Below are 26932 nucleotides of genomic sequence, written 5' to 3'. Positions count from 1 at the left end.
TAAAATTTTTTCATCAACATTCATTATGGAAATTGGCCTCTAGTCTTCTTTCTCTATAGTTCTCTTTAGCTCTCCCCGGTTTAGGTATCAAAATCACATTTTTGTCAAGTAAGGAATTTGGAAGGACTCCTTTACCTATTTTTCCAAACAGTTTATATAATACTATAATAATTTTTCTTTAAACATTTGGTAGCATTCATTTATGAAACCATCTAATCCTTTGTCCCTCTTAGGGAGCCAATGTATAACTCTGTCAACATCTTTTTCTAAGATAGGGTTGCTTAAGTATTATAGTTCTTCTTTAATCTGGGCAATTTTTATTGTTTTAGATATCCATCTATTTCATTTAGACTGTCAGTTTTATTGGCATATAGTCAATGGCAATATAGCTCCTAGTAATTGCTTAAATTTTATCTTCATTGTTTGTATATTCCTTCTTTTCATTTTTGATAATTTGGTTTTCTTCTTTTATTTTTAAAATCAAATTTGCCAATGGTTTTTCTATTTTATTCAGTTTTTTATAAAACCAGCTTCTAGTTCATTTATTAGTTCAATATTTTTCCTTTCAATTTTACTAATCACTCCTTTGATTTTCCTGATTTCTATTTTGATGTTTCATTGAGAATTTTAAATTTGGGGTTTTTTCCTATTTTTTAGTTGCATGCCCAAATCATTGATTTGCTATTCCTCTCTTTTATTGATATAAACATTTAGAGATATAAATTTTCCTCTAAGAAATGCTTTGCCTATATCCCACAAATTTTGTGTGCTGTCTCATTGTTGGTATTATCTTTAATGAAATTACCAATTCTTCCCATGGTTTGTTCTTTGACCCACTGATAATTTAGGCTTAAATTATTTAGTTTCCAATTAATTTTTAATTTCTTCCTCAAAGGCCCTTTATTGAGTGTAATTTTTTTTGAACTCTGGTCCAGAACTTGGGCTATGCATTTAACACTTCTGCTGTTCTGCATTTGTTTGTGAGGTTTTTATGTCCTAATAAATGGTCAATGGTTTTTTTTTTTTTTTTGTTTGTTTGTTATGGTGCCATGTACAGCTGAGGAAAAGTGTGTATGTTTTCTATTCCTATTCAGTTTTCTCTAGAGGTCTATCATATCTAACTTTTCTAACATTCTATTCTGCTCTTTAACTTCCTTTTTGTTTATTTTATGGTTAGATTTGTCTAAGTTTAAGAGGGATAATTTAATGTCTTCCACTAGTATAGTTTTACTGTCTTTTTCTTTCTGTAACTCACTTAACTTTTCTTTTAAGAATTTGGATGCTATGTCATTTGGTGCATGTATGTTCAGTATTGATATTAATTCATTGTCTATGATACCTTTTAGCAAAATGTCATTTCCCTGCTTATCTCTATTTTTACTTTTGCTTTGTCTGGGATCATGATTGCTTCCCCTGCCTTTTTTACTTCAGTTGAAACATTATAGATTCTGCTCCAGTCACTTACTTTAACCCTGTGTTTCAAATGTGTCTCTTGTAAACAACATATTGTAGGAATCTGGTTTCCAATCCATTTTGCTATCTTCTTCCAGTTTATGGGTGACTTCATTCCATTCCCGTTCATAGTTACAATTGCTGTGCATTTCTCTCTATCCTGTTCTCTTTTATTTTTCTTTCTCTTTATTTACCCTGTCTTCTCCTCAAGAGTTTGTTTTGCTTCAGACCACTGCCTCCCTTAATCAGTCCTCCCTCTTGTCACCCCCCTCATCTTCTCTTAGTACCTTCCCCTCTTACTTCTCTCTTGGTTAAGATGACTTTCTATACCCAACTGTGTGTACGTATATATTCTTCCTTTTTCAAACCAACTCAGATTAGTGTAAGGTTCAAGCATTACCTGCTCTCCCCCTCTCATTTTCCTCTCCATTGTAAAAATTCTTTCTGGCATATCTCTTTTATGTGAGATAATGTTCTCTATTCTTCTTCTCCCATCCCCCTTCTTCTAGGCATCCCTCTTTCTCACCCATCCATTCATTTTTTTTGAGATCATCCCAACATAATAGACTCATGCACTCTCTCTAAGTAGACCACTTTGATGCCCTAATGATGATAAATTTCTTAGGTGTTACATTTATCACCTTGAAACCTTGTAAGATATCTTGGGGTTTATGGACTAGATTTTCTTTTAAGGACCATGCCTTAAACTTGAATCACTCTGGCTCTCATCAATTGGCCAACAATAGGTCCCAGTTCAAGCTTGGTCATTGTTTGGGTTTTGATGGCTTAGAGGGACTGTAAATAGCAAGTATTTCAGTTTTGACCAGAAACTCTAAAGATCTTCCTCTCCCAGATTGATTTTTTTCTTTTTCTTTTTTTGTTTTTGACTAGGTAAAAAAAGCCATTCTTTGCCTCATTTATTACCTATCCTTGATCACTGAATGGGCATTGCCTCAGACAAACTGAGGCCTGGGAGAGACCTTAGCTTAAAGAGGCCAAGCTCTCACTGCATCTAGGGCCATCTCTAATCATCCTAATCTATATCTTGCCATTGGATCCAGATGGCTCCACCAGAGAGAGTGAGGCTGGTGACTTTGTATAACCCTGCCTCACTTAAATCCAATTCACTTGCAAGTTATGACATCACCTTCCTGACATCATTGGTCTTCTTCAGGAATGAAGGACAAACAACAATCCCATATAGAAATGTAAATGGTTTAATCTTATTAAATCCCTTATGATGTCTCACTAATGTTTGCCTCTTTTATGCTTTTCCTAAATCTTTTATTTGAATGCCAAATCTTATATTCAACTCTGGTCTTTCTAGCAGAGCCAAATTCAGACGTGGGTCGAGGTGCATCAGTAATACAAGCACTATGGCAAATACTGAAATTACAGTAGACTCAAAATCTACCAAAAGCTCAGGAGTAAAGATCCTCCATGTTAGCAAGTCAGCAGAATCTGGACTGCCATCAGACAGCAACAAAATGGATTATCCAGAAATGGAGTTATGTGTAATAATCAATAATAAACATTTTCACCCAAACACTGGAATGTCACTTTGGTCTGGTATAGATGTAGATGCAGCAAACCTTAGGGATGCATTCAGAAGCTCGAAATATGAAGCAAGGAATAAAGTCATCTGACATGTAAAGAAATAATTGAATTAATGTACAATTTTTCTAAAGAAGATCACAGCCAAAGGAGCAGTTTTGTTTGTGTGTTTCTGAGTCACGTGAAGAAGGAATCATCTTTGGCACAGATGGATCTGTTGAACTGAAAAGATTAACATATTTTTTTAAAGGGGATAAGCATAGAAGTCTAACAGGAAAACCAAGGCTTTTTATTTATTCAGGCATGTAGAGACACAGAGTTGGATTGTGGTATTGAGGCAGACAGTGGCACTCATAAGGACATAATATGCCAAAAATACCTGTTGAGGCAGACTCCTTATATGCATATTCTACAACTCCTGGCTACTTTTCTTGGAGAAATTCAAAGAATGGTTCATGGTTTATCCAGTCATTTTGTGTAGTGGTGAGACAATATGCTTATAAGCTTAAGCTTATGCAAATCCTTACCTGAGTCAATTGGAAAGTAGTCATAAGTTTGAATCTTATTCCTTAGACATTGCCTTTCACGTAAAGAAGCAGGTGCCATGTACTGTGTCCATGCTTACCAAGGAACTACATTTTTTCCCACTAAGAAAATCATGCATTTTCATTTGTATGCCGAGCTAGTGGATAATAGATCTGAGGACTGTATTTCCTTGGTAATTTAGATTGAACACCTTTAGCCCAATACAGTATGGCAGTGGTAGGGAAAGATTGAGAGGGGTTGGGGAGGAAATCACCATTTCTTCATTTAATAGAACCAATGCATTGCTACATCAAATTCAGGTAGATGAATTGGAATCTAATTGGGAGTTAATATATTGAGTTTGTAAAGAAAAAAAGATAATGACTTTTTTTTGGTAAATTTTTAAATTTTAAACTTAAATGCAAAATAAGAAAAGAAAAAACAAACTTAAATACTAAAACCAATACAAAATAAGAAAAGAAAAGAAAGTTGCCATGTGCACAGCAAAATGTGAGAGAGGATTCAAAATATACAGCAATAAATTTCCATTTCAAGAAAGCCTATATAATAAATACTATACATTTATTGAGAAGCTGTCCATCTTTTCTTTGCTTCCTTGTAAGTTTTCTTTTGTTCTCTGCTGTGAACTTCTTACTTTGTTTTTTTCCCCCCTTCCTCCACTCTCCTCCCCCCACCAAGAAGGCACAATTAAGCACAGATATATACATATACATACATATACATATATGCACATATACATACATATAGACATATACATAAAGATATACATATATTATATATAAATGTACATACACCTGTACATACATACAGTTACATATCTATACTTAGATATTGACATAGTTATATATAGACATGTACATTCATATGCATCTATGTAAGACCGTACTATACTTATTTTTCCTCTGTGTCTCTGAAGGTGGATAGCCTCTTCTTTCCTAAGTTCAAATCTTTCCACATTTTTCCAAATCCACAAACTTGTCGTTTCCTACACCAGAGCAATATTCCCACCTTATACTGCCTAGTTGTTTTAAATAGTCCAAAACAACGTTGATAAATATGGCTCCCACATAGCATAGTTTCCCTATTTTTCAATTTTGATTAAATCTATTTTAGCCTTAATTTTGTCCAAGATCATTACTACCTCTGCTTCTTTATCCCTAACAAATTCTACTCCTAAACTTTATTACTCTTATTTCCTATCCCTCCTGACACCTACACTTTACTTCTACCTGCTACCTTGCCCTCCTATTACTTAGCCTACCCTCTTTCCAAGGACCCCTCCTTTATCCTTCCCTTCTCATTAATCTTAACACCTTTCTATACACTCCTTTAACCTATTCCCTCACACTTCTCTCTAAAGATCCCTTCCTTATCCTGTCTCCTTTTCCTGTCCCCTTAGTGTTTTATTTCTTTCGGAATTTAGGAGACTTTTCTACTCTTCTAGATATATTTATATTGTTCCTTCTTAAATCCATCCCTGATGAAAGTAGATTTCCAGAACTACCAACCATCCTCTGCCATCTAATTCCTATGTGTCAATTCTTCCTCTCACACCTCATTTGTATAAGATAATTTCTCTTTTTAGCCAATCCTAAATGGTTTTACTTTTTAAAATCATATCATACTCATGCCTACCCTAATCTTTCTTGTGAACTACCCAATTACTAATAACAATCTTAGACATATGTTTTACATTGTACATACATAAAAAGTAAACAATCTGTCCTTATTGAGTTCCTTGTAATTTGTCTTTGGTAGGTACCTTATATCTTTTTTTTTGGCTCATGTATGTCAAATCTTCTATTAAGTTCAGGTTTTTTTTTTAAACAAAATTCTGAAAGTCTGACAATACATTAAATGTCAATTTTTTTTCATTCAGGATTATATTTAGCTTTGCTGGGCACAATATTTTCAGCCAGAACCCCAGTTCTTTTGCTCTTTGATACATGGTGTTCCAAGACCTGTGGTCTCTTAGTGTCACCACTGCTAGGTCTTGTGTGATTCTAATTGTATCACCACCATATTTTAATTGTTTTTTTCTTGTTGCTCAAAATATTTTAACTTTGAGCTGGGGGTTTTGGAATTTAACTATGATATTCTTGTGAGTTTTCCTTGTAGGATCTCTTTTGGGTGGTGATTGGTGGATTTTTTCTATTTCTTCTTTCCCCTCTTGTTCTAATGCTTCAGGATAATTTTCTTTAATCATTTCTTGTATTACTGTGTCAAGATTCTTTTTTTGATCATAGCTTTCAGGTAGTCCAAGTATTCTTATGTTTTCTCTTCTTGAATTGTTCTCCAGGTCAGTTGTTTTTCTTATGAGACGTTTCACATTCTCTTCTATTTTTTCATTCTTTATATTTTGTTTAATTATTTCTTGATCTCTTATAACTTCGTTGGCTTCTACCTTGCCCAATTCTGATTTTCAAGGACTCCCTGAAAGATTCTAGTTCTCCTTTGGTTGACTATCTTTTTATAATCTTCATATTTTTGTTTATTTATTTTTCAGTTTTTCCTCATTCTCTCTCATTTGACTTTTAAAGTCTTTTTAAAGTTCTTCTATGAATTCTTTTTGGACAGGTGACCATTTGACATTACTCTTTGGGATAGAAGAGGGTTTCTTTGCTTCAGTATACTCCTCTGAAGATGAACTCTGGTCTCCTCTATTCCCACAGTAACTATCTATGGTTGAATTCTTTCTCCTTTGCCTGTTCATTTTTTTTTAAATTTTCACCAGCTTAGTTTTTATAATCACCTCTAGCCCTAGGGTATGGGGGATGGTGCCTCTGGCCTCAGATTCTCCTTCAGTTCTCCCCTCTGGCCTGGAACTGAAACTAAGACCTCTACCCTCCTGTAAATGCCCATAGCCTGTGGCATCCCTGACCACTGTTTCTGCACTCACCAGGTGTGTACTGGTTCCTTCTGGCCCTTAGCCACATTTCCACAGCACAGTTGTGTCTGGCATTCCTTGTCAGCAGAGGTTCCTTCTATCTTCTCCAGCTCAGATGCCCAACTCCCCTCACTATCCCAGGAGGAAAGGTTTTTTGTGGCTGGGGCCTAGGCAGCCTCTCAACCCAGTTAACCCCAAGGCTTGCTGCTTGTTGTTTAAGTGGACCTAGCCTATAGGTCTTTACTCTTCACCAGGACCAAACCTCATCTTGGGATTTTTCTTTAGATCTTCTTGATTGTCCCAGAAGGTCCACTGTTCTACCCCTACTCTTATTTATTTTTACTGCTTTATGTTGACTCTGAGGTGATATTATTATCTCATTTGTGGGGAAAATCTAGAGAGCTTGGAATTTTCTGACCTACTGTATCATCTTCCCAGATTCCTCCCCTAATGGCATTTGTTATGAGAAGAAGCTATTGTATCTTCAAAGCTTTAATTATTAATTATAATTAATAATTAGGGAATAGAATACTTCTTAGTGATTTATAATATCATGGGTTTTGAAGGTATTATGGAAAAATTAACACATTTAAAAAGTATATATTTATTTAATTATAAGTGTTAGTGGGCAGCTAGGTGGCACAGTGGCTAGAACACCAGGTCTGATGTCAGAAAAACCTGAGTTCAAATCTGACCTGAGACACTTACTAGCTATGTGACTCTGGGTAAGTCTCTTAACCCTGTTTAACCCAGTTTTCTCATATGTAAAATGAGCTGGAGAAAGAAGTGGCAAACTGCTATAGTATCTTTGCTAAGAAAACCCCAAAATGCTGTCACAAAGAATTGGACATGACTGAATAACAATAAAAACAACAAATGTTCTTTTCATCAGGAATGCTTTTCATCAGGAATTAATTAAATATCCATTTCCCCCCATAGGATTATACCTAGTTTTGCTGGATAGGTTATTTTTTTTATTGTAATCAAAGCACCTCTGCTTTCCAGAGTATCATATTCCAAGCTCTCCAGTCCTTTTAGAGTGGTAGTTGCTAAAGCTTGTGTGATCCTGCCTTTGGTTCCATGATATTTGATTCTTTTCCTTCTGGCTTCTTGTATTTTCTCCTTGATCTTGTAGTTATGGAATTTGGCTATAACATTCCTGAGAGTTTTCATTTTGGGATTTCTTTCAGGAGGTGATTGGTGGATTATTCCAATTTTCACTTCGTTCTCTGATTCTAAGATATTTGGGCAATTTTCCTTTATAATTTCTCGAAATATGTCTAGGCTCACTTTTTGATCATGGCCCTCAGATAGTCCAACAATTCTTAAATTTCTCCTTGATCTATTTTCTAAGTCAGTTGTTTTGTTTTTTTTTCCCCATGAAATGTTTTATATTTTCTTCTTTTTTACTAAATGTCTTTTGATTTTGTTTTATTGTTTCTTAATGTCTCATGGAGTGAGCTTCTACTTGACCTATTCTAATTTTTAAGGAGTTAATCTCTTCAGTGAGGCTTTGTACTTCTTTTTACCATTTAGCCAATTCTGATTTTTAGGGAGTATTCAGTAATTTTTGCACCTCTTTTACCAGGATATTAATTATCTTTTCATAATTTTCTTGCAGTGCTCTCATTTCCCCATAAATTTTTATGTTGTAGCTCTTATTTGATTTTTGAAATAATTTTTTTGCTTTTTTTAAAAAATCTCTTTCTTTAGCTATTCTAGGAGTTCTTGTGGAGCTCGTGTCCAGTCTGCACTTATGTTGGGGTTTTGTCTGTAGATGTTTTCAAGTCAGTATCATCTAAATGTGTATTTTGAACTTCCCTGTCACTATAGTAGCTTTTTATGATCAGGTTCTTTTTTCCCCTCATTTCCCCAGTCTATTTTTTTACTTTGAACTTTATGTTAGAGTTGAGCTCTGCTCACCTCGGGGCATGGGGGACACCTGCTCTGAGTTTATGTCTTTAATGAGCTCCTATTGTCTTTACAACTCAGTGGGTACCTGTAAGTTTTCAATGTTCAATGAGTGGTGTGATCTGGGGAGAGATCTAGTCACTACCTTTGTAGTCTGTGCTTTGGAACTTACACAGGTAGGACTCCTTTGTGACTATGACCACCTCTGTCCTCCCTGGGGACTATCCAGAAGTGGGTAGTAACAGCCAGCCCTAGAATTATGACTTAGAACTGAGTAATGGGGGACAGAACTGCCAAATGATGCCCAATCCTGTGATCAGTGCTAGTACAGGGGTCCACTGGAATCCCTTTCTGACCAGGTGCTCATTCCCCTTACCTTCTCTGTGTACTAGGTGCTCCCATGTACTAGGCTGTGTACTAGGCTGCTGATGCCATTGCTGTTGCTACCTCCAAAGTCCACAGCTGGCACAGTGCCACATCTGCCACTTTCTACTTTGACCACGCTGTGCTGGCCAGTCTCTATCCCATTGTCCACAGACTTCTTTTTCTGTCCTCCTAATTTGCCTTGGGTTGAAAAAGTTGCTAAGACTTTTTTTTAGTTATCCTGCTCAGAATTCAGTTTGACATGCTTTTTAACATTTTTTTTAAGGCAATTGGGGTTAAGTGACTTGCCCAGGGTCACACAGCTAGTAAGTGTCAAATGTTTGGTCTGAGGCTGGATTTGAACTCAGGTCCTCCTGACTTCAGGGCCAGTGCTCTATCCACTGTGCCACCTAGCTACCCCTTAACATTTTTTAGAGTGGTGTATTGGGAGAGCTCAGAAAAAAATGTTCCCTTCGCTCTGCCATTTTGACTGTGCCCCATCCCCTCCATATTGCTTTCTTTAGAAAACTGAAGAGAATCAGTAAAGAAACTAATTGAGGCAATTAATAGCTTTAGTAAAATAACATGACACAAAATAAATATGTAAACATTTGAAACATTTTCTATATAGCAGTAAAAAATTAGGAGGAAAATATGGGAAGAAAAATTTAAAATAATTATAATATGTATAAATTATCTGGTACTCAACCTAGCAAGATATATTCAGGACTTATAAAAACACATCTTTTTTTAAAAACAGAAATGAAGAAAACAAAAAATTGGAAGGAGAGTTATTGCTCATGGTTAGACTGCACTGACGTACAAAAATAATGATACTGTCTATATTAATTTACACATGTTTTTGCTTTCCCTACTAAACTGCTAAGAGATACAGCTAGATAAAATAGCAGCAAAGTTCATTTGCAGGAACAAAAGACACAAAATCACAAGAGATGTAATGAAAAACATGTAGCAATTAAGTAGAAATAACATTTCTAGACTTCAAGCTATGTTATAAATCAGTGATAATCAATAATATTTGGCGCTAGTTAAAAGACTAAAAGGCAGATCAGTGGAATAGACTAGATTAGCAAGAATCAGAAGCAATTGAACTCAAAATTCAATGTTTGATAACACCAAGAATTTAAATTATTTAAAAAAGCATGATTTACTTGACAACAATTGATAAGAAATCTGGAAAGTAGTTTGGGAAAAAATAAGTTTAGACCAAGATCTTACACCATATACTGCAATAAGTTCAAAGGATACATGATTTAAATATAAATGGGCACATCATAAAAAGGTTGTAGGAAATGGAAGAACTTTTGTAACTATACTATGTCGAAAATTATTATCCAAACAAGGGATAGAGAGGATCACAAGAGGGAAAATGGATAATTTTGGTTAAGTTAAATTGGAAAGCTTAAATAATCTCAATGCAGCTGGAATAAAAATAGAAATTGCCAACTGGAAAATAATTTTTGTATCAGATGTCTTTGAAAAAAAAGTCTGATAGTCAATACATTTAGGAAATTAATACAAATACAGCATGTCCTCGAAATCTTAAGGCAGTTTTAAGCTATGAAAGTTGAAATACCAGGCTTTAAGACCAATAGCCATTCCCCAATAGATAAGTGGCAAAGGATATATCAAATAGTTCTAAAAGTCATTGCAAGCTATTAACAACTACATAAAGTCCAAACATCACTAAAAGGAAGAGAAATAAGAAATACAACTCTGAGGTTTCACCACATACCCTAAAAATGAGCAAAGATGACAAAAGATGGAAATAGTCATTGTTGGAACTATTTTTTTGGTGCCATCATTCTGGAAATTATTTAGAATTATGCTAAAATATACTTATCCTTTTACTTAGAGATTCCACTACTGGGTCTATATGTGCCCCAATGAAATTAAAAGCAGAAAGGGCCTGTATATAGCAAGCTAATCTCAGCATCACATTTTGTGATAGGAGAAGGAACAGGGTAGATACAAGTTGGTTTTGTTTAAAAGGGGTTTTTTTTTTGTTTGTTTTGTTCATTTTTTGTTTTTGTTTTTTTTTTCTCAAAGAGAGAATCACAAGGTAGAAGAGGAGAGGTATACTTAGAAATATAGGTGATGCAAAAACAAGAGGCATCAATAAAACTTCTTAAAAAGAATAAAAGAAATGACAGGGAGACTATTGCACCTGGTTACATCCTTACAGAAATTTCTTTAGTCTCTTTCTCTGGTCTGCCTGTGCCTTGTGAGTTTCTTTTTCATGTTTGGGCATGATCTGAGGTATCCACCGGTAGTCATCTGTGTTTGTTTCAAAGGTCAGTGAGGGAAAGGTAGGAAAATATCAAGAATAATATTGATGTTTTATAAAGAAAGGACATTTTCTTGGTAAGCAGCATTGTGAATTCTGCTATAATCAAGAAGTTGTTCTGTTTTCTTCCATAGCTGTGTTGGAAACATCTACCTTCACAGGAATCGTCATGTTGTTATCTACAGATCCCAAGATCACGAATCACTTCTTGAGAAGGGTGAAAGCTTGTTAAGTCTCAAAAATCTTGTGTGAGGGTTAATGCTTCCACAAAATTTTTGTCAAGGGCACTAAGACTGTGGAATGCACCTCTGGTAACATGCCACAAAATTTAAGGATGATTGAAGATCTTTGATAAATATGGATGCTTTCCACTCTAACACCGCTGTCACTTTTCAAAAATATGATTCAGAAATTTAACTTCATGGAGGCTGAAGGTTTATTTTTGTAGCTTGGCATGTAACCAGTGTTGCCAGAGCTTATCTCAAACTATGTGGACATAGTGAGGATATTGTCTAGGATGGAGTAGACCATAAAATGTTGAACAATGGACACAACATTATACAAGTTAGTTGACATCACTATATCAATGAAGTACTCACTCCAGGTTCGGAAGGTTGTCTTTCATCCAGCTGTCATTCCACATTTTAGTTGGCACATTCTCTAAATATCTAGCATTGTTTGAGTGGAGGCTACGCAAAGAAGGTTAAAGAGACAAAGGTGTGAATTTTGAACCCATTATGGTGCTAAAGAGACAGAATTTTTCTCTTACTTTTACAATAAATACAAGAACCCCTGGGTAATTTACAGTCATAGTGTGCTATAGTGAGAAAGAATACTTGTTTAGAGTCATAGATTTAGAACTGGTATAGCTTAATAGAAAGTATATTATCTTAGGATAATACCAAAATTATGAGCCTGGGTGACCTACTAGGATGGTGGTATCCTTGGCAATTAGAGAAAAGTTGGAAAAGTTACTATTTTTCTCCTTAGAGAAAGAATAAAGCAAAGTTCAGTTCAAGTTCATAGACAACAAGGATTTCTCTGCCTTGGTGATTTCCTTAGGTGCTTGCCAAAAGGGCAAGCTGTCTTTCATATCCTTATGCTATTTCTGGGTGTTCTTGAGACCTGAAGAATGATTTCTGGAAAAAATTATCTACAGCTGATGTCCCTACTTCCTCGTCACCCACTCTCTTCTCAAACCTTGCATTCTCCAGCATTTTACTGAAACTGCTCCTCAAAGGTCACTAATGGTCTCCTAATCACTGCCTGCAGTGGTTTAGACTTTATTCAGTTATGTCTTCTCTTGACTCCTCTGTAGCATTTGACATGATGGATGGCAATGAATGACTCCCTTCATTTGGATATTCTTGACTCCCTTTGCTTCAGGGATACTCTACTCTTCCTATTTAAGTAATGATTTCCCCTATGGCATCTAAAATAAAATCCAGCTGACTCTAATTTCAGCATACCTTTTTAGTTGTATATGCACTGCTTCAAGTGGTTGCATTTTCCTTATTATATTCACTTGCTATGCCAATTATTTACTATAAGAAATATGATAGTGCAGCTACTATTGCAGTAGTCTCATAATTGTTCTTCCTGCCTCACATCCCTCCCCTCTCTAATCCATCCTCCTCTCAGCTGCTAAAGTGATTTTCCTAAAATGTAGATATGATTATGTCCCTTCTTTCCTCAATAAACACCAGAATCTCCCTATTGCTTCTAGGGTCAAATATTTTCTGTTCCATTTGTCATTTGAATCACTTCACAATCTGACCCTAAACTACTTTTTCAACCTTGTTACAAGTTACTTTCCTTCACCAACTGTCAATTTTGCCTTACTGTTCCTCCCATAAGGTCTTTCTACCGTCTTTCCCCCATGTCTGCACTGGCTGTTCCCTACTTGGAATGCACTCTTTCCTCACCTCTGTTTCTAAGAATCCCTAGGTTTCTTCAGAACTCAGCTCAAATATCACCCTCTGCATGAAGACTTTCCTCTTCCCTATGAAAATAATTTTATATTAATTCTGTGTATATCTTTATATACCAATAAATGTACACATCTCTAATAGAATGTAAATTCGTGGAGGCAGAAATTATTTCACTTTTCTGTTTGTATCCCTAGCACTGTCACAGTGCCTGGAACAGAGTAAGTACTTAATAAATGCTTGTTGATTGTATGGCTGAAGAAAGAACACTTCTTTTAGTATCAGCTCTGTGCTTTGTTCCTGGCTTTGCCACGTTTTGGCTGTATAACTCTGGGCAAGCTGCCTAATCTCTGTGAGTCTCAGTTTTCTCATTTGTAGAATGGAAATAGCAATATTCATACTACCTCCTTTCTACTGTGGCTATGAGGAAAATGCTTTGTAAACTTAAAAAAGCTATTTTAATGTAATTTGTATTAATAATAATAATATAATTATCATAGTGGCATTCAATGAAGCAATTAATAATTATAGCTTACAGTCCCTTGACCAGTTAATCAATCAGTCATCAAATTAAATTCAATAGACTTTTTAAAAAATTGGCTCTCAAAGTATGGTTTGGGGATCCCTAGGGTCCCCCAGACCTATTTCAGGAGATCTATGAGGACAAAACTATTTTCATAATAATACTAAGATGTTTTACTTCTAATATGTTAAATATCAATAGATAGAACCCACTTTAACAAAAGCTCCTTAGTGGAGTGGGGGGGAAGAGAATTCTCATTAATTTTTTAAGAGTGTAAAGGGGTCCTGAGACCAAAAAGTTTGTATCCCAGGCACTGGAGATAGAAGATGTCTCAAGGAGTTTATATCTATATGTGTATGTATGTAATAACATGTACACAGATATGGCAGTACTATACACATACACATACACACAGAGATGTATATATATATTATATATACATATATATATATATATACACACATATACTATATACACACATGCACATACACATATATCGAGGGGGGGGGAGAAACTGGAAGAACTAAGAAAGACTTCTTGAAGGGAGTGACACATAATAATAATTTCCAGGAGGCAGAGGAGAGGAGGAAGAAAATTCCAGGGTCTGGGAACAAGTGGTTCAAAGACAGATGTGGGAGAAGAGCAAAGAGCCCAATTTGGCTAGAATGTAGTAGTGCACGTGTGTGTGTGTGTGTGTGTGTGTGTGTGTGTGTGTGTGTGTGTGTGTAGTAATGTGAACAGTCTAGAAAGGTGGCTTAGCATCAGACTGTGAAAGGGCTTTAACTGACCAACTGAAGAGTTTGGATGTTTTCCTAGAGACAATAGACCACTGACGTTTCTTAGGCAGAAGGGATGATGTGGTCAAACCTGAGCTTTGGGAATGTCGACTTGGCAGTAGTGTGGAGGATGGGATTGGAGGAGAGACTGGATGTGGGGGGACCAAACAGAAGCTATTGCATTAGTCCAAGGGACAGGAGACCAGGTTGGTGGTCATATAAGTGGAGAGAAAGGAAAGGATGTGAGAGATGTTGTAGAGGTAGAATTCTTGAGCACATTGCCTATGGCAGGAGAGTGGTGCTGGTGGCGAATCAGAATGAAGAGTTGAGGATGACTCAGATGTTATTAGTGAACTCATAAGAAATAGAAAATATGCTGGTGCCTTTCACAGAAATAGGAAGGTTAGAAAGAAGGATAACTTCAGAAGAAAAGATAGCCTTTTTATCAGCAAGATATGTGTAGAACCTTAGGAAAATTGAAAAACCTCTCCAGGACTTGCTTTGTAAATTGAAAATCTTTTTAGTGACAGAAATATTACAAGAATACATTTGTATGTCAAAAAACAAAAACAAAAACAAAAGCAAAAGCAAAAAACAAACAAAAACCCCACATTACCTGTCATAAGCAATAACCCCATAACTTGTCTCTCCTACCTCCATGGCTGTCAAAAGACAACCTACATTGATAGGTTGAAGTTTACTCCCTTTAGTAGGACAGAGAAGAGAATAATAGCCTTCAGGTAGTTCCTGATCATGCACACAAGGATCAGAATATAATTAGGAGAACAGGACATTGCCGGGACAGGTGAAATAATCTTGTTGGGCATTTGAGGAGATGGGGGTCTTTCTCTCTTCCCCATTCCCCCAAGCATAGACTAGGACCAATTGGTGGAAGCTGCAAAGAGACAGATTTAGATTAGATATAAGGAAAAGTGTTCTAACAATTAGAACTACTCTAGAATGGAGCAATTTACCTCGGAAGTGGTACAGTAGATACAGCTGGTATTTGAATTCAGAAAGAGCTGAGTTTGAATCCTGATTCAGACAGTTACTAGTTGACTGAACAAGTCATTTAACCCTTTATAATATGAGAAGCTTGACCTCTAAGCTCTCTTTCAGTTTTAAAGCTATAATCCTATGACCACTTGCAGTCTTCAAGTAGAGATTGGATGACTTTGTTGAGGGGTTTTTGTTTAGATATAGGTCTAACCAAATGGTCTCTGAGATCTTGTCCAAAAATGAAATTCTATGATTCTGTCACAGCTTTAGAATATAGTCAGAGTAGGTTTGCAGAAAACATATTTTAAGGGTCCGGAGTCAGGAAATCTGATGTCTTTGATCTTGTATTTCCATTATGTGACCATTGGCAGCCATATATGCTTTTTGCTTCTCAGTTTCATTACCCGCAAAACTGGAATAATGATCTCAGATATTAAGAAGATATTAAGAAGGAAAATGAGAAAAAGTATAAAAATATTTTGAGTTCTACAAGTGTGTACAAGGTAAAGATAAGGTATAAGTAATAATATTATTATGCAAATGTGCAAGTTTTATAGGTTATGTTTCCTAGATTTATTTTTTGATTCTTTTGTTCTCCTGGATTCACAAAGAAGAAGCAAACAGTCTGTGAATTTGCCAGTCAAGGTCTTATCACTGATCTTTGCTTTGTCTAATTTTGTCCAAATAGGAAACTTGATCATGGAGGGAAGTAGATTCTCCCTTTCCCCATTAATGAATGGAAAGTGATGACAATCATATGATACAAGAGTTTTTTTTCCATATTTGTTGAAATTGAAGAATTGAAATCATCCCTGACGGAGGTGATATGATATCACTCTGCTATCTACCATGTCTGAGAAGCCACTTCCTCTTTATGAGGTCCCATGACTGAAACTCAGTATGGTCCCTCTTATAAGTGATGTCAAATAACTAAGAGGTTGGTTTTTCATGGAATATTTTTACTGCTCAAGTATTCAGTACCTAGGTTTGAGATAAATACTCCTGGAATCAAAATAAACTATATCATAGAAAAAATCAAATAATTTAGAAATGACTACAAAAGTAATTTTTACTTTTGGACACATGACTTCAAAGTCACAACACCAATGATACTTACTGATGCCTATAGTAGAGATATAGTTCACTGTTGTATAGATTTGCACTTAAAATAAACCAAATAATATCTCTGAAACATACTGATGACCTACAATATAACCAAAATCTGATATCATGTAGGTGTTAGCCCATGATAGAAATTTTAGTCCAGTCCTTGATTTTCCAAAGGATGAATAAAAGCAAGCATATCTAGATGACCTGAGTATAGTCTCTGAGATTTGTTTTATGCTGGAGTGATAAGTTTTGTTTGTTTATGGTATAATGTGACAGCTTTTTTCTAGGATTTAATATATCCATCTGTAAAATGGAATGATACTATTATCAAGAAAAACACTGCAAGAATTTCTCTAATTTCTAGGTAGGAGGACTAGAAACCTCTGTGTAGTAGACAGTGAACTTTTTTTCTCTAACTAAAATTCAATACCAATTCATGCTACTGATAGAAACACATAATAAAGGTAGGAATTCAGCTAGAATTGTGAGAAAGAATGACTTTTCCCTTCTTGCTTACATTTTATTCTGGTTCAAGTTCATTTACTTGTTGGCCAGAGAAAGTCTTGGCTATTTCTAACCCCAAGTGAGACAATTCTTTGGGACAGGGGACTGAAACCTCTGGCCCAGACAAGGGCTAAAAACAAAGACTGAATCATAATCTGGAGATATTAACTAGCTTTGGTTAGCTCAGAGTGGTGGCTATAACTTAGGAACTGTTAGCCTATTCCTGTCAGGGAGAAGTTTTCTAACCACTATACTCTATCTGATTAGAGCTGGGATGGTCAGCAGATGGCCTTGAAGAAATGGAGGCCAGAAGTTGATAATAAGGAGCAATGTTCAGGAGAGACTGTTTAACCATGAGATCGATAGAGACCAGTAGAACAATGCCCAGCTAAGGCTATGGGCCCAGCAGCAATTAGCAGTTACCATGAAGCTAGCAACAAGACCAAAAATTATGCCATATCCAGCAGAGAGAAGACCCATCATGGGCTTCATTGTGACATTACCAGATGAAATTTGGTGGTCCAACATCATCAAAGACATTTTGCCTTATTCACATGTGTTCCTTAACATGTTCCCCTTATGCATGGTCCCTATTCTTGATCACTCTTTTTTTTTTCTTTTTTTCTTCACTGATGGTATATTTATTTGTGGGAGTGACTCCAGGTTTATGGTAGTGGGGATATTTTACTTTTGACTTTTCTTACTATGCTTTTTCATGAAATGTCTTTCCTTTGAACTAAATTCCCTCTTTCAGTAGAAAAGGGTTAAACGTATTTGTAGATTCTCGTGAATTGTGGTTTTGAGTTGTTGTTTGTCCTTTGTTCTCAAAGAGAGCCATGACATCAGGAAGGCTATGCCATGACTTGCAAGTGACTTGCAAGTGACTTGGATTTAAGTGAGGGAGCGCTGTGCAAAGTCACCAGCCTCACTCTCTCCTACAGAGCCATCTGGGTGTAGTGGCAAGATAAAGACCAGGCCAACTGGAGATGGCCCTGGACACAGTGAGAGACCTTGGCCTTTTTAAACTAAGGTCTTTAACAGATCTCAGTTTGTCTGAGGCAACACCCATTCAGTGATTTAAAGCTAGGTAAGAAACAAGGCAAAAGATGACCTAGGTTTTGAGTGTATAAGGACACAAAAACATATCTTGGACCTGGAGTAGCTAACCTTCCTAAGAAGGTTCCATGTGTGAGAGTTGGGTATTTTAGGTGCTACATCTAGAAGGAAATGCTGTGTGTGTGTGTGTGTGTGTGTGTGTGTGTGTGTGTGTGTGTGTTAGAACATGAAAAAGAATTGTGACTTCAAGAGTCAGGGTAAATGCTAACAAAGGCTGAGTGCTAGAAGACTTCATCTGTTTATTAGCTTTTACCATCTTGGAGTCCTTCTATTTCTTGAGTTCTGCTCAAGAGAAGATACGGAACAACTTGCTGGTCTATGAATGTTTTTATGCAGATACTCTGAAAACCTTTCCTATAACTCATACGTCAAACTTCCCACGTGATTATCCTTTTGCCCACACAAAAAAATCAAGGGAACCTAATTCATATATATATGTACACATACATACATACATACATATATATACACATATGATAAAACATATATATGATAAAATACATATACTCATGTATGTGTGTATTATATATGTATGTCCTTGGTTATTTAACTGTTGCTTTATTCCTTTAGAAATCAGAAAACTTTTTTTAAAATCTTAGTTATGTTTTACATGATTTTAGTGTTGTCTCTCTCGTGCCTTATTCAATTCTATTCTACTCAACACATATTCATTCACAGGTGTACCCAGCACATTTCATTGACGTGTGCAAAAAAATACATTTTATTTTAATTTTTAAGGAGAACATTTACTGAATACTCAAACATAAAAGACATTACTTTTACTCATCAAAAACTTAAAGTAACTTAAACTTGACTAAATACATTTCTAAAAAGTAAACTTAAAAGAACTTTGAAAGTGAAACTCAAAATACCATTTTTGAGGGGGTAGAAATTAGGGTAGCTTAATTATATACTTATTGAATACCTATCATGTGCAAAGACTCAGTATATTTTCCATTTTATTCTCATTATGGTACTGATGTCCTATTCCTGACAGATCAAAACACGTGTTAATCATTTCACCATTCAATTCTTCCCCCAGAAAGTGATAATAATAACAATTGCCCAATCCGAATTCTGGTGTAAGACTTGACATATAGTTTCTTTGTAATATTCAAATACCCTGCTGATGAAATATTGTGTGATCTTTAGTAATTACCCAATATTTATAAACGACTCTGACCTTAACTACAATGAGATAGAACAACCATGATGCCTATGGAAAAGTTTTATAGGAAAAAAAAAGAAATGGCTTTATGAAAGAAGCTGAAGGAAATCATAGGATCAGAATAGATTTAGAGCTGGAAGCAATCTTAAACACCATCAAGTCCAACCCTCTTGTTTTAGAGGAAATGCTGCCACAGAGAGGCTAAGTGCAGTCTTGTGCAGAGTCATGGGCTAGTAAAGGTCTGAGATAGGATCTGAGCCCTGATTCCATGTCCAATGCATTATCTACTATAGTGTCCTGCCTCGATAAAATTTTTATCTCTGCTTAAATTTTGATGTTTGGAAGAAATTTAAAAGTGGTAAATTGTATAGAACTGAAAATATCTTGGGACTCTATTATCCTCGTAATTCTGAACGTAAAATGGGATGATATTATCAAATAACACTACAAACATTTTTCCATCTTGTAGGTGGGGGGAAAGGGTGTATGATCCTATATATAAGGAGACAGTGAGGTTTTTCTCTAAGTAAAATACAGCCCCAAAGCTATGGCGTTATGCTGCTGGATTATGCAGAGGTCAGTCTTTGACCTCTGCCTAAGTTTTGACACTTGGAAGGTTTGCAGGGAGCCCAGAGCTGCAAGATCTCCCATCTTACATTTGTCAACATTCTGATCTTGCTCTATAGTAACTTAGGACAATCTCATTGCAGGAAAAAGGTGATTTTAGGCAATCTGAAACATCAATGACCCTTTAAAATAGATTTTTATTGATGTCTTTTGTTTTTATGTCACTTATACTTCCCTTGTATCCCTCCTTAATAGTTAGAATTAAAAAGGAAGAAAAGGGGGAAAAAATTTCATCAGAACCAATCATCAACAAAGTTGATATTACATGCAGTGCTCCACACCTGTAGACTCCTTCCTCTGCAAAAGAAATAGGGATGGAGAGGGAGGTGAAGTCTTATGTTTCTTTTTTAAGGCATAGCTTCATTATTATGATTTCACAATATTTGGTTTCAATTGTTTTCTTAGTCTTTTCATTTACATTATTGTAGTTATTGTTTACATTGTTTTCTTGGTTCTGCTTTCTTTGCTTGGCTTCAGTTCATGCCTTTCCATGCTTTTTTTGTATTCATCATGCTTGTCATTTTTTCCATTGCATTCATGTATCACAATCGAGCCATGTTCCAGTTAATGGGCCTCTACTTTTGTTTCCAATTTTTTAACCTTGCAAAAGTGCTGCTATCAATATTTCAACGCATGTAAATTTTTTATTTTTTGTCATTGACTTCCTTGGGATATGGCTGTCTAGCAGTAGAATCTCTGAGTCAAAGGGTATGGACAATTTAGTCACTTTATTTGAATGATTCCAGATTGCTTTCCATAATGGTTGGATCAATTCACAGTTCCACCATTAGTGTGCCTGTCTTTCCATAATACCTCCAACAATGACTGTCTTTGCCAATTCTCTTTGTATGAGGTGAAAGTTTCAGCTTTTTTTTTAATCAGATTTTTCTTTCTTTCTTTTTTTAAAACAACTTTTGGATTTAGTATTTCAATTTTTTTCAATTTTCATTTTCATCTATATTACTTCCTATTCTGATCTTGGTTATTTCTTTTTTTCCTGCTTTCTCTTGGTATATTTCTTTGTATGTATTCTAGATTTTTAAAGTCTAACATAAACTTGCTAAGTTTTTTCCTCTTCTTTTATTGAAAAATGCAATAAGAACAATAAATTTGCCTATGAACAATACTTTTATTGTATACCATAGGTTTGATAGGTTCTATTTGCATTGTCTTCTTAAATATAATTTGCTATTAAAAATAATTTCATTTTTTCTTAAGTGTTATTTAATTTAAAAATTTTTTAGTTTAGGTTAGTCTTTGTATTTTACTTATTGTATGATTATTTGCTACTAACTTCATTGCATTATGATCAGTAAATGTATTGAAAAAAATTTTGCTTTTTACATTGGCCTATATCCCCTTTGTGACCAAACAAATAATCAATTTTTGTGTTAAAAAATATAGTCTTTCATTTTCCATTGACTTTTAATATGCTATAAAAATCTATAGTTTATTTCTCACTTATCTTTTTAATAGGTTTATGATATTCCCATCACAAGTAATTTTAGGTAATTTTTTCTTGCCAGAATGTAAGGCTTTTCTTTACAAATTTAACTGTAGAATTATTAGGTTATTATGTATTTAAATTGGCATATTCTAATTTTGGATATAATCTTTTAGTATAATATTTTTATCTCTTTTAATGTTTTCTAGTGTGAATTTGACTTTATCATCAATGCCAATCCCACATTTCATGATTTGGAAATACTGTGGTCAAGTTTAGATCACACTTTAAGTCTGAATTTATTAAGTCTTACTGCATTAAATGTGTTCCTCTAAAGAGTTTATCACTACATTCTGTTTTTAAATTCATCTCGCAACTGCTTTTGTTTTTGTTGAGTTCAGTCCACTTACATTTGTGCAGTTTATCTTTTCTTTTGGTATATGATTTAGTGGTAGGGAACACAAACTTCCTTATTCTCAATTTTTCTGTTATTAATTTGAATTTATCAAAGTCACTCTAAACACAATTCCTGTTTTACTAGTGGCTGTATCATACTTCCTCTTTATTGGATGGGATATTCCTTTTGGGATTACCCTTTGCTTCTTCCCTTCTTATTTTCCTTGTATTCTCTTTGTTTGTCTGAAACACTCATTTAAAACACTTAGTAGTTTAGCTGATAGAGAACTCTGAGTGTTCTCGCATTTTGTCAGCAACTGGTCAATCCTTATTTGAGAAATGTGACAAGATAATTATCTCTTTGGTTTTGGAGCCTCATTTGTTGTTCAGACTTATTTGAAGGGCTAGTCTGCAAACTTTTCAAAGTCCATATCCTTCTCATGCTTCCTAATCCTCCTTAGCATGTGTAAGTTCTAGTTTCAATTCCTCTTGTAATTTTTTGCATTTTGTAAAATCTTATATTTGTTTGGTCTTCTTATTTTTTTTTACAAGTTTTAGTTCTTACTTAATATCTTTAAAAGCATCATTTTATCCATTTGATGACCTCTCTAGGTATGAATTTGTCTGATTTCTTTTTTCTATCTGCGTTTAACTACTTTAGTATCTCTAAGTATTTTTTAAAAATTAGTATTATATTGTTAGTCTTCACTCCTTTTCTATCTTCCCTGAGTCTCATATTCAGCTTTTAGGATCACTATATTTTTCAAAGATCAGCTCAGGTGCTATTCTGTACGAAGCTTTCCTGATTCAAGCTCACTCCTACCTCCATCTTCACACCATCTAGGGTTCTGAAACAATTACTTTGACATCATGACTCAGCTGCCCTCTCACCCTGCAACTTCCCCTAGCGCCTGGGGCCTTCTCACCCTGTAATTTCCTTCTACCATGCTGGTCCCCTTCTCCTAATTGTGAGTTCATTTCGAGGCTTCATTTTTGGAGATGGACCCAGGGCGGGTCATGTTTCATTTCCTTTCTAGTTATGTATCTGACTCTAAGGACTTTACCTGAATACCCCATATCAGAATATGAGCACTTTGAGGGCAGAAACTGTCTTTCTTTTTTGTTCTATTTGCATCTTTAGCATTGACCACAGTGCCTGGATCTAAGTGTTAAATAAATAGTTGTTACCTATGTACTTACCCAGCTTCTAGTCCCTCCCCCTCAAAAAAGTTACCTTATTTTTATTACATTTTTATATTTATTTTGTATCAAAATATGTGTACAAGTTAATCTCTGAATAGAATGCAAGGTCCCTCAGGGCAGGGACTTTACATTTTTGTATTTGTATCTCTTAGCACGATGCCAGAAACATAGTAAGTGCTTATTAAATGCTTGTTGATAGATTGCTCTCCTAATCAGGAGGAGATTACTGGGGTGATGACCTGGGAGAATCTGCAAAGAAGCAAATTTAGTTTTGAAATCAGGGAACATTTTCTAACACTTTAGAGTGGATCTTTCCAGTTTGGAACCTGTCAAACAATGTCTGCATTGTTATTTGTTTGGTATGTTTTAGGATTCTTTTTCACGTTTAGGTTGGACTAAGTGACCTCTAAATTATATCATTTTATTTTTATCTTATTATGTGATTTTAGATATTTATCTTCTCTTTGTATTTCTACAGTTGCTTTTTTTTAAAGGAAATATTAGGAGCCTGGCCCCATCTGAACCTCTTACTTTGCCACATTTACTGAAAAAACCCATAGAAGCCAATTTTAATGGGACATTTCCCAGAAGTTGAAATCCTTTTGGAATTGTACCATCTTTTTCTTTTTGTACCCTAGCATGGATAATGCATATGTTAAAACAGTGACCTTTTATGGCACATATTTCCACATTATCTTTTGAGAATAACTATTCTAGCATTCTGTTTCAATACTTACTGGTGTAAGGTAATTTTGACTTGACGAACTTTTCGGAGAACTTCCCCTCTCCCCATACAGCTTGTTTTCCATTTCATTTTATTCACTATAGTAGAGAATGTGTGATGCAAAATAGTTTATAATGGATAAGAAAACAAGCAATCATTCAGAATATCTAGACAGCTCTCATGGGTCGCCCAATTACTACGGTCAGTTGTGTAGTCTTATGGCAATGAGGTAGTACTTAAGATGCAAGAGAGTCTTACTGGTGAAGCAAATGTCTTTTCTGAATGACAGATAAAAGATATTTTTTCCTTTTGTTTTCTGTCTCAGCTTGTATGTAAGAAAGCCATTTCTAAAATGCAACACCTGAAACCACAATCTTCTACACTTCCTTTTCTTCTGGGTTTATTCACTAATGTAGTGAATTAATAACACAAATCATTTACTGTAATTAGAGCTGAACTCCAATTTCACTTCATGGAAAATGGTTGGAGAGCTTACAAGGATCATAGGATCATAGATTTTGAGTTAGAATGGATTTCATAAGTAATTGAACTCAGCTTCCTCATTTTGCCTGTGATTTCATTGGCATACAGAACTTCCAGTGAGAGAACTCCCTCCACCAACACAGATCAATAACTGCTCTGAAACTTGGTCTTTGAGAATTGGCAGGTGGCACTGAGAGATTAAATGAATTGCCCAGGGTCACACTGCTAGTAAATTTCTGAGTTAAGATTTGAATCCAGGTCTCCCTACACTCAGGAATATCTCTTTGCTCCCTAATCTTGTCTTGCAGTGTTAGTTTATTACATGAAGAAAACTTTGGTGGGTAGTGAAAATAGTTTTGTGAAAGAAATTAAATAAATTCTCTTTTGACTCTCACTTTTAAGTTTTTCAAGCAATTTTTGAAAATTGACAAATTTTCAAATGGCAAAACTACTCAAGTCTTTATTTTGTCTTTCATATTTCTTCCCATTTGTAGAACAGAAGAGGCTCATCATGCATTCGGGGCAAAATAAAGGGTATATATGGAGAATGATTGGACACTTTAAGAGACTACCCTTTTAAAATTGTCTTCACCGTATTCTTGCTATGAGTTAGTACAGTTGTGCCACGTTTAGAAAAATTTCATAGGTAGAACAACTTATTTTTGGAATAATGGTTAAAAGAAATCTTCTCTATTTTTTGTTTCAGTTTTATTACTAGAAGCCATTTGTAAGTGGGAAATGGTCTGAAATTCTCTTGAACATATGTAGTCTTTCACTTTCTGCCCCAATATAGAAAATAGATATGCCAAATAATTTATTTTAGATAACAGATATTCAGAATGGTTGATGGTGTTCCAAAAAGTCACCTGATTATTTCTTTTCTTTCATCAATAAGTTAATATAATTATAATAAATGGCAAAGAATTTTATAGGTGAAGAAAATGATTTTCTGCAGCAAGGTTAACAAAGAACCTGGAATTTATATACTGTTTTCTTCCAAATCAACTTCTATATCATTCTGTGCTTTTGTTTTGGTGTGTAGAAGGTAATTTGGATTTGGCAAGCTGTTGTGAGCTAAAAAGCACTTGCAAACATATTCTGTTTCCCTGGTTCCACCACTGTGGAGATTGTGCATTGCAAATCCTTTCATTTTGGATAGAAACACAAGTAGTGATTTAGAACAGCTGAAGAGCTTCCCATGATCGCCATATTATTGCAGTCAACAGCCTGATTTCTCAGCAAAGAGGTGAAACAATTGTGATGAACAGTTTTATACATGAATCAAATGTTTTCCTTTAATGAAGGTGAAAAGAAATCTCTTTCAAATATGTATTTCAGTTTTCATATATGCTAGTAATTACTATTTGGCAAACTATCTTGCACTGATAATCTTTTGTAATTGTGTTGTCTTCCATTTTTCTTCACCAGCATAGAGAGTGAGCAGACCAAATCATTCATTTTGTATGTAAATACAATGACTGGTTGGAAATGTTCCATTTATCCCCCAATTATTTTGGTCCACATTGGGTATGCTGCAGTGATATGGAACAATTGTGAGTTATTTTAGAGGAGTTTTTCTAGGTAGGATAAATGGTTTTCAGAAAAAAGGTTAAATGAAGTCTTCACTCCTCACAAAAGATGGGAATAAGAGCGGGCAATGGAGTATGAACACAAGAATTGTCAGAATTGTGCAAGCTGAGAGAGAGAGGCTGGCAAGGCCTACTAAGGACAACAAAAAATTTTTTTTCAATTTAAATTTTGAACTATACTGAGAAAAAGAAGAAAATCAAAGAAGACCACTGATTAAAATGTTTATGACAGTGACAATAGATGCCACAGAAAACAATGCTCAACTCTTATTTTGCTTGTTTTCTTTGCCAAGGATAATGATCTTTGGAATAAAAAGGAAATAATAAAAATGGCTAAGGGAGAGTTGTAAATAAAGATAAAAAAGGACATAAAGCACCTAGCTGACTTGGAAAGTTCAAGTTACGAGTCACATTGTTAATGATCTTTAAATAATTATGAAGGTCTGGAGAATGGCTGCAGATCTGAAGAAGGCTGGGTTTTACTCATTTAATAAATAGAAGAGAGTAGAATCTGCCAACTCTAGCCTTCATTAAGAGAAGACTAGTTGCCTAAAATAAATGATGTGTTAGTTCCAGTGTGTGCAGTACTGATCATATCATATCAGGAGTATTTATGTTCAGTTTCAAGGCATCACCTTACAAGGAGGCCACTGATAAATCAGGATGGTGAAAGACCTTGATATTGTGTCATTTGAAGGAGGATCTGTTGAAGGAATAAGTTGAGTATGTTTAGCCTGGAGAAGAGAAGACTTAGTGATAGTAGTCTTTTGGTATTTAAAAGGCTGATAGTGAAAAACAAAAACAAAAACAAAAATAAAAAAAATCAAAGACTGATAGTGGAAGAGCAATTAGACCTGCTCTGCTTGATCTCAGAGGGCTGAACAAAAAATGACAGGTAGAAATTTCACAGAGACGGATTTGAACTTGATATAGGGGGAAACTTCCTAAAAATTAGATCTATCCAAAATTAGACTGGAAGATAGTGGGTTTTTCTTCACTAAAGAGCTTCAAGCAAAGATTGTAAAAACTTAGTCAGGGACAGGCTGTACCAAATGCTTTCATGTGGGATCCCTCCCATTTGTAAGATTCTGTCATTCTCTGCTTCAGTTTTGATGTGGCATAAGGAAAGGAGCACTGGACTCTGGAGTCAGAGAACTCGGGTTCAATCACTAATGCTTGCTCTCTCGTTGACATTAGGCAAGTGGTAAATTTCTGTCATCCAAAATCTGCTTTGAAAAATAATTGTCTGTCTTGAACATTTGCTCATCAGTATAAAGAGGCAGCATGCTACATTAATGATGTGGTTGTGTACAAGTGAACA

General features: G+C 35.2%; 1 pseudogene; it reads left to right on the top strand.

The window, feature by feature from the left end:
• The first annotated feature begins 2828 nt into the window (after positions 1-2828).
• Positions 2829-3692, top strand: LOC114025892 (annotated as a pseudogene).
• Positions 3693-26932: the final 23240 nt, after the last annotated feature.

Source organism: Vombatus ursinus, unplaced genomic scaffold (assembly GCF_900497805.2).
Source record: "Vombatus ursinus unplaced genomic scaffold, bare-nosed wombat genome assembly UNPS02014832.1, whole genome shotgun sequence".
Lineage (NCBI taxonomy): Eukaryota > Metazoa > Chordata > Mammalia > Diprotodontia > Vombatidae > Vombatus > Vombatus ursinus.
This window is presented reverse-complemented; position numbering and strand designations above follow the sequence as displayed.